Consider the following 9939-nt stretch of genomic DNA (forward strand, 5'->3'; position numbering starts at 1 on the left):
TTATCCACTCTAAATTTTAAATGATTTTGAAATTAAATTGGACTAATTGAGAATCTAATTTACTAGTTTTTCAATTGAATTGATTAATTTAGTTCGATTTTAATAATTATGTTATCTGTTTTCTTGATTAATTATACTGAACTCTTTAATTGTATATATTAGATGAATTAATTTTCACATACAAGTTATTTTACTATATAAGTTATACAAGTTTTGAAAATTTTTAATCCCTAAAACGCGCTTCTTATGGCACGTATATTTCACGCGCCTCCTTAACAGATTTTTCAATCAATCGACGCACGAATATGTAACTTCCTTTTTCGAAAGGATTTCGTTTCCTTTTTTGAATTCCTTATGCGTTTTTTTGCCTTCTCTCTTCGATCTCTTTCGTGTGTTTCTCTCTCCCTTCTCTTTTGCTGTTTACGTAAGTTTCTCTTTCTGTTTTCTTTCTTCATTTTTTTTCGTTTTCCATTATTTCTGAAATCAAGCAAGCTCTGAAATCGTTTTGAAAATAATGAATGATTCAACTTCAGATTATTAGCTGAACTAGAACGAAGTGGATTTTGAATTTGAATTCAATGAAGTTTCCGAGGTGTGGTTTAATTCCAGTTAATAATTGAATCTGAATTTGAATCCAATTAGTAGTTTATGATTGTGTAGTTGAATAATGCGTGAACCTTGTCTGTGAAATTTGCTGTTTATTGTTCCTTGTTGAATTGAATCTAATGTACTAGTTCTGATGAATTTTCTGTATTTTATATCAAGGGTGTAAATCAAGAATATTTAGGTGTATTTCAGAAAAATTTGGGTGTATTTACAGTTTATGACTTTTCATCTCATTGAGGGTGAATTGTCTTATTATTTTAGTTGAATTATTTTAGTTTCTGTTTATTGATGATTCATGAATCTGATTTTTGTTATTTTTTATGATGGTTTTATAGTTGTATTTGCATTCTATAGTTTATGCTTGTTTTAATATGGTGTATTTTGGGTGTATTTTACAGCAAATCTGTGGTGTTGATGAGCAGTTTGTATCTAAGGTTGGGATGACCTTTAACACCTTGAAGAAGCTGTATAATTCTACAAGGATTATGCGAAGGCTGTAGGTTTTTCTACAAGAGTTCAGAGCACAAATAAAAAGGAAAACGAAATTAAGAATCAATTGATTATATGTAGCATAGAGAGAAAATGAAAATTGAAAATATCTTCCACCAAGAAGACAAATCCCTCAACTGGATTTGAAGTAGGGAAATCGAAAGATTTTTTATTGTTTTGAATCCAATCAAGTGGTTGAGGTGTGGTTCAATTCAAAAGAAAAAAATGTAGCATTAGAGAAAATATTTTTCTGTACTTGCAGCAAATTTAGGTGTAACACGAAGATATTTGGGTGTAAGACGAAGATATTTGGGTGTATTGTAAGAATTTTGGGTGTATTTTTATTCTGATAAGTTCTACATAACTTAAAACTCTTTCTCTTCCTCCTCTTCATCTTCTGCTTCTTTTTTTCATCATCATCACTATCTTCTTCTTCGTTTTTCTTTTATTTATCTTTTTCTTTTTGTTTAACCTTCTCAAGTTTCTTCTTGTTTTACTCTCTTAACAAGAATAAAAACCAAAAAATCAAATAAAGAAGAAGAAGAAATACATAATGCTGTAAAATTACTTGGAAGAGGATGAACTTACATTCATTTAACTAAAAGAAAGAAAGAAATAAAAAGAAAAAGAAAAAGAAAAAAATGCAGCATCAGAGAAAATATTTTTCTGTACAAAAATGTTATTTGCACACTAAAATCAGTCATGAAAAATAGTCACTAATGTATTTGTGTATAAATACATGTGTGCTTTAATTTATTTTCAATGTATATTTGTATTCCAATATGTATTTTATACTGATAGCTGACTTTGGTGGCTGCTTTTAGTGTACACGTAGCATAACTCATTTTTGTATTTACAGCAAATTTGGATGTAAAACGAAGATATTTGGGTATAATACGAAGATATTTGAGTGTAAAACGAATATATTTGGGTATATTTTTATTCTGATAAGTTCTGCATAATTCAGAATTCTTCCTCTTCATCCTCCTCATCCTCTGCTGCTTCTTTTTTCATCATTATCACCATCTTTTTCTTCTTTTTTTCTTATTCATCTTTTTTTTTTACCTTCTCAAGTTTCTTCTTGTTTTACTCTTTTACCAAGAATAAAAACAAAAAAATCAAACAAAGAAGAAGAAGAAACACATAATGCTGTAAAATTACTTGGAAGAGGATGAACTTACATTCATTTAACTAAAAGAAAGAAAGAAATAAGAAAAATAAGAAGAAAAAAATGTAGCATTAGAGGAAATATTTTTTTGTACAAAAATGCTATTTGTACACTAAAATCAACCACTAAAATCAGCCACCAATGTATTTGTGTATAAATACATGTGTGCTTTAATTTATTTTCAATCTATATTTGTATTCCAGTATGTATTTTATACTGGTGGCTAACTTTGGTGGTTGATTTTAGTGTACACGTAGCATAACTCATTTCTATATTTACAGCAAATTTGGGTGTAAAACGAAGATATTTGGATGTATTTTTATTCTGATAAGTTTTACATAATTCATATCTCTTTCTCTTCTTCTTCCTCCTTCTCATCTTCTGCTACTTCTTTTTTTTTCATCATCATCAGCATCTTCTTCTTCTTCTTTTCTTATTCATCTTTCTCTTTTTGTTTTATCTTCTCAAATTTTTTTTGTTTTACTCTCTTAACAAGAATAAAAACAAAAAAAATCAAACAAAGAAGAAGAAGAAACACATAATGCTGCAAAATTACCTGGAAGAGGATGAACTTACATTTATTTAACTAAAAGAAAGAAAGAAACAAGAAAAAGAAGAAGAAGAAAAAATGTAGCATTAGAGGAAATATTTTTCTATACAAAAATGCTATTTGTATACTAAAATCAACCACCAATGTATTTGTGTATAAATACATGTGTGCTTTAATTTATTTTTAATGTATATTTGTATTCCAATATACTTTGGTGGCTGATTTTAGTGTACACGTAGCATAACTCATTTCTGTATTTATAGCAAATTTGGGTGTAACACGAAAATATTTGGATGTAACACAAAGATATTTGGGTGTAAAATGAACATATTTGGGTGTATTTTTATTTTGATAAGTTCTGCATAATTCAGAACTCTTCATCTTTCTCCTCCTCATCTTTTGCTATTTCTTCTTCTTCATCTTCTTATTTCGTATTTTCATAATTCTTTTTAGAAGGAAAAAATCAAACAAAGAAAAAAAAATATAATGTTGCAAAATCAAAAGAAGGAGGAGAAACACGATGATGAAGATGAAACACTCGAAGAAAAAGGAAGAGAAACACAAAGAAAAAGGAGAAGAAGAAGGAAGAGGAGGAGGATGAGAAGAAACGTAAAGAAAAAATGACAGTTGTGGTTTTCATCGAGGAGGAAGAAGAAGAGTCGTTCATAATGGTGAATGAGCGTTTTGGAAATGTGATGCGCGTGTTAACACGCTTTTGTGAGTAAGTGTAGCTTCTGTTGGATTTGGCCCAACTTGTAAGATTTATAAACCAAAAAAATTTGTATATGTAGTATAACTGATGTTAGATATTCCCTATACAATAGTACTAAGACAAGTACTTTGAATGAAAAATATTTAAATGATGGAGTTCCATATATTACAATAGTGCCGTATAAACATGTTATGACAAATGGAAATGGTTGAATACTCATCATGCAATTAATTGGGTACATCAAATTTGGGCATAAATCAAGAAATTGCATGAGGATACGCTCTCCCTTTAAAAAAAAAAAGAAAAAAATTGGAATGATTTATTGAGAAATGATAAAAACGAAATTAGAATGTATCTTGTTACCATAAATATTGTTGTAAATAAAAATTAAAATAAAATAATTTTGTTCCAATAAATAGAATATCAAACTCAAATGAACAAGATGCCAACATATAAAAAGTACATCCAATAAAATAAGTCATCATTTGTTTAATCTATAAACAATAAAATTCGCATAGTTTCATTTTTAAATTGGAGATTTTCCCGCATCTCACGCCCGTACATATCCAAGCTGGAACTTTCTTTTGTTTATGAAATTTCCTTTTAGACGGTACACATGTTCGCTTCTTATTCAGCTGCTTATGTGACAACTTCTCTGGATTTTTTCCCGCATGACACTGCTTTTAGGGATTTAGTTCTACAGGTCATGATTATTTCGAACCCTAGTTTCGATAGTTTTTTCTCCTATTCTTTTTTTCTCCAAAATACCAATTCTTGTCTACCGGGTGTGTTTGTTGGACGCTGATTTCACGCCGATGGTTATAATCACCCGGATTTTGTCGCACATGCGGCCGTATTATTTAGAGATTTTGTCCTAGAGGTTTAAATTCTCTGGCTCCAATCAATCAAGCAGGTATGTTTTTCTGCGATTTTTAGTTCCAACACTGTTTTACTTTTTATGTTTTTTCTTTCCTTCACTGTGTTTTCTTGTGATCGATTTTAGTATGTGTGGCACGATTATTTTAGATTTAATTGTCTAGGATTTATGAATCGAAAATTTGTCTAAATGTTTTAGTGGATTTCTGGATTCATAATTTTCAGGTTATTAATTAAAATTTGATGTTAATTTAATTATGGTGTCTTCTTTTGATAGCTGTTGAATTGTTGGTTGCATTGGGTTGTCCATTTTATAATTTTTATGGATATTGTAATGGTTCCAAAGATGAAAGTTCTACTTATATTTTTTTATATTTATGGATTATGGGTTCGGTTGTGTGAATCATTATCAAGGTATGGGGTTTGTACCTAATCTATTTTATGAGTGGTAATGTGATTGACAGAGTTGCTCGAGTAATGTGAGTTTATAGACTCAAGTTCTGTTTTTTTATGGTTCCTTTATATTGTGATGAAATCATTGGTTATTCAAGTAAGTGAATTTGATTTTTAAAGTATTTTTCTAATTCAAAATTGCTGATCATAATATCTTTCTTGTTCTTTGTGAAATTCTATGTGCCTAGAATTTTATTGATATTAAGTTGCTATTTTGAAGATATGGTGACTTAATACATTGATCATCTGTCATTGCTATGAGTAGGATGAGTATTAGGATAGTTGATTATTGCCATTGCTATGGTCTAATGATATGTAGGTGCACTGTATTTTGTGTTGTGTGCTCTCTTCATTTTGATAACGATTCCACTAATTTTTCATTTGTTTAATTGTTTTTTTTTCTTTTTTTGGGTCAGACTTTCTTGATGTGATGAGTTCTGCGTAGATTATGGAATGGAGATAGATATGGAGTAAGAATTTATTTTTTCTCCATTTTCATATTCAATTTGAATTAAAAAAGTGATTATTGTGCAATAAGTTTTTCTATAAAAGGATGGTTGGGAATCCACACTCAATGCAAGCATTCCACTGTCTTCTATTTTCTTTTAAGCCGTGTTTATTTCACATCCTTTTTGTTTATAGCTTAAACTATTCATAAAGTTAATTCTCCAATTTTTTTTTTGTACAAAGCCTCCTCCATTTAGTATGATTACTAATTAAGATGCATCCTCCTAGAGAGACATGGAGGCTGAAAGTCAAGGTTCTAAGGGTTTGGGTCGTACCCTCTATTGATAACTGTTCATACCTTGGGTCGAGCTGTCCGACCCGGGATGTTCGACAGACAAAGCGACCGACCTCTTCAGGTCAGGGCAACCCGACCTCTTTCCAAAGAGCTCGGCCAAGTCACCAGAAAAGCCCAAAGAAGGGCCCAAATAGAGGAACACGCCCCAAATCCTAAGGCAGCCCAAGCCTACAGAGAGAAGGGCGGTTCCCTTGAAGATAAAGATGACCTCACTTGAAGATAAGATAAAGATAAGATAAGTTAGTTATCTTATCTTATCTAAGAAGGTCACCCTACGCCATTATAAATATACTGGAGCACCCAAGTATAACTCATACTCTGATTCTACTCAATATCTGCTTAATACCCTTTTCTAACTTAAGTATCGGAGTCCCTTGCAGGTACCCCCACCCTTCGGGGACGAAGGATCAGCATCATCACCAAGTCCAACGAGTCGGACACAGCGACTCCGACCACCATCATCAGATCGGACTCCGCAGCTCCGACCAGCATAGAAGATCTCGTCCGAGATCGACCTCTAGTTTCAGGTAACCCTTGAAACAATAACCATGAGGTTCCTAACTCAATGGAGATGATTCTCCTTGATGAACATACGAGCCCCTATTAGCTACTGTGTTAGATTTGGTGTTACTTGTTACTTTGAAGTGTTCAACTTAAATATATATGTTTTACTATTTTGATTTTGTTTTTTTATTGGATTTTCAGTCTGAAAAAAAATTCAAACTACAGTTAAGAAACAACTTCTTAATAGGTTTAAGGATCATATACTTGAAGATCAAGTTTTACAGAATGGCATACTTTACTGTTGTCTCAAATCATGGTAGTTATAGAGAAATTCATCATGAATTTAAATTGTTTTTTTTTCACCGAACCACTGTTGTTCCTGTTAATGAAAATATTATTCCAAAGACCTATTTCAACATGTTTCCTTTTTCTGAGCTGTTAAACATGACCCAAGATTATGACTATTTAGTTGGTATGTATATCGTTGTGTTATTCTTTTATTTAAGTTTGTTTAAAAGAGTTATGAAAATATTTAATAAGTTATGTTTCTTTGAAACAGATGTCATAGGTCTTTTAACTTCAGTAGGAGAAGAGAAAGAACATGCAGAAGAGGAAAATATTGTAAAAATGATTGTGCTTGAATTATCTTCAAAAGAATGTGTTGATTTAGTCATTTTTGATGGTTTCTATTGTCTTTTAATTCTATTTTTTTGTTATTTTTTGTTTCATTATTCTTCATCTTTTGAGTTTCAGTCTTACAATGCGTTGTGCATTGTTTGTGGGGTATGTTAATCAAGTAAATTATTTTTTGGCATCTGGCTATGTGGAGCAGCCTGTTGTTGCATTCAACTTGCTAAAGTCAAGTTTTTTAGGGATACTTTATTTAATTTCTTTAAATTTTGCTATTACTAAACCAAGTGTTGTTTCAAATGATATTTTCTGAATTCTTTTGGTATTTTCGTGTAGATCAAGTAGGTCTCCAAAATGTGATGTATGCCACTCAAATATTATTTAATCCTAATCTTCTTGTAGTTGTTGAATTCAGGCAGAGGTTAGCATAGTTTATGTTACTGTTTTTTGTTTTCTTCTTTAATTCCAACCAATCTAGAGTAATATTTACATGTATTTGCATAATTTTTATGTTAGTATGATTGAGCAAGGTGTCAATGGTATCCAGCCACTATTTATTGCCAATGAGAGTAAAATGATATTCTTGAAATTAAAGATGATTTCATGCACATAACTAGAAGATGCACTATTAAAGAGTTCCAAAATAATAATGAGGTTGCCATTTATTAAGTTAGTTATGTTTATGTTAAAAATAAATTAACAGAAAAGAACAATTTTTAACTCTATTTTATGTTTTATATTGTTAATTATTTTTTAAATGTGCATTGCCTAAGAGGGTTCTTTTGTCATTTTTGATACAATAAGAGGTATTGTTAAAAATAGAAGTTGATGGTATTCTGTTTGTGTATATGAAAATGGTATCCATTCTCAAAATTGTGCATATTACTGTGACTTCTGTGTGAAACATATAACTAATATCACTTTGAGATAATAATTTTTTTTCAAAATGTGATTTTAAATTGTGTTGTGGCTGGTTTATAAGAATAATGTTTCATCTTATTGTGTTTTTTTATTTTATTATGCAGATTTAAAATCAAAATAACACTTGAAGATCATAGTGGTGAGGGTATTTTTGTTCTATTTGATCGTGAAACATCTTATTTGGTTAAGAAATCCTATGTTGACTTGTTTACTGAGGTTTAAAAAGATGCAAGTGTATGTTTTTAGTTTTGTTTTGTGTATTGTTTAGTTTATGTGATTGTTCAATTTTTTATAGATATTTTTTATCTTGGTTGAGATGTGTTATTCAAATTGTGTATTTTTTTCCTGTTACCTTAAAAATAGCTTATATGTGGAGATACTTATCCTCCCATCTTCTAAGGGCTTATTGTGAAAAAGTTGCTGCTGAAGGTAGATACAAGATGTCGGGTTTGATAAATTTTTCTTTACTTTTTGTATTAGGAGAGTCTGTAATGATCCCACCATTATTGTCATATTTGAACTCTCTGATTATGATGTTGATGATGAGTCTACTCCAAAAAAATTATATATACATATAAGTATTTTAAGATTGTGAAAATGTGTGGTTTCTTTAGTTTATGTTGTGGTGTACTCTTTTTATGCTCTTTTTATTTTTTAGTTCTATATGAATAAGAGCCTGCATTACAAAAATCTGTGATATATGGAAAAGGGGATACTGATGTTAAAAAAGAGTCATCAAGCACTTCTATTAAAAGTAACAAAGTTGTTGGGGAGTCTTTTGGGATTTTATGTAAATTTTCAATTCTTATAAATTTTTTGGCTGAAAAACAGACTAATGTTCTAGAGGGAATGAGGTTGCTGCTGTAGTTAATGATGAAAATGGAAAACCTGAGAAAATACCAAAGAATGATACTATTAGTGATGAACTTTCTTCTGAACTTAATAGCTTGCTTAATTCACCAGTCGAAGAAACTAAGGTACTGTTATGTAATTTTTTTCCTTCATATGTTTGCTGGTTTTAAATAGATTTACATTGCTTGAGTAATTTGTATACCTTTTATTAATTTCTAGGTCATAGGAGATGTTTTTCTAATTTCTTGATGGATGTACATAATATGGAGACAAGGTTATTAATGAAGCTCATGTTGTTCCTTCCAAAGGCAAAAGGAATTTGAATGCTGAATTTAATAAGGTGGCTAAGGATGCAAATGGTCGAAGGTCCAAGATTGCCAAGGTTGATGGAGTTTGATTTACGTTGTGCAGTTGAGCTGCTGTGTATAGGTGTAGGTATGTTATATAGTATATGTATAAGTGTTTAGAAAGGCTTAGGATTCCAAGTAGAACTTAATGTAATCATGCTAGCTGGATACTATTTTGATTTTATTTTTTTGGATTGTGTCCAACAAATAAGATAGTTAGATATAGGAGTTTGCTTTGTATATTGGCTCAAATAATGAGTCAAAGATCTTTATTGTCAACTCCTTCTTTTGTAACAGTGACTTTGCTAGGGATTGGACACAGTTTCAATGCTATTGCCTATAGGTTACATACTATGATATATAGTCAGACTTTGGAATTTAGCTTATTATATGTAAGATAGCCACATGTACTATATGAGTTAAGTCTCAAAGTGATCCCTGAAGTTACACTCGAGCCTCATAGTAGTCCCTGAACTTAATAGTTACCCATATTCATCCCTGAAGTTACACTCCGGGACTCAAACTCGTCTTTCTGGCACATTCCATCCATTTGGCACTACTGGAAAGCTGAGTTGGATTCCTCTATGACATGCTGGCAAAACAAAAATAATGTAGTATTTGCTGTGGCACCAAAATGACGTAAAACGACGTCGTTTTATGCTCAAAATCTCCCTCCCTCAATGTTACACTAACGTATCATCTCTCCCTCTCAAAACACAACACAAACAGAGGTCTTTTTCTCTGCTACCCTCATCAATGGCATCTGTGCGATTGCAGTAACCGTAGCGATTTTCGTCAGAAACCCAGGCTCTGGAGGATTGGTTTCATCATCTACATCAGACAGATGGAAGGCTGGTTTCTCTGAAACAGGTAAGGTAAAAAAGAAAAAAATGTGGTAAAGCTCTGTTTTTTGTTATTATTGTTAATTTAATATTTACAATAGCTGAATACATTTTCTTTGAGTGTAATGTGTGGGTATGCATGCTTGTGTTTTGTGCTATTTGCTAGGGTTTGATTAGAACTTGGTTT

General features: G+C 31.1%; 1 long non-coding RNA gene across 1 annotated transcript; it reads left to right on the forward strand.

Moving 5' to 3' along the window:
- Positions 1 to 4023: 4023 nt before the first annotated feature.
- LOC112705993 (uncharacterized) lies at positions 4024 to 9364 on the forward strand. Its single transcript, XR_011864520.1, has 6 exons — positions 4024 to 4438; positions 5271 to 5324; positions 5545 to 6183; positions 7816 to 7850; positions 8543 to 8688; positions 8783 to 9364. It is a non-coding gene; the product is annotated as an uncharacterized lncRNA (long non-coding RNA).
- The last annotated feature ends 575 nt before the right edge of the window (positions 9365 to 9939 follow it).

The sequence above is a fragment of the Arachis hypogaea genome, chromosome 8, assembly GCF_003086295.3.
Source record: "Arachis hypogaea cultivar Tifrunner chromosome 8, arahy.Tifrunner.gnm2.J5K5, whole genome shotgun sequence".
NCBI lineage: Eukaryota > Viridiplantae > Streptophyta > Magnoliopsida > Fabales > Fabaceae > Arachis > Arachis hypogaea.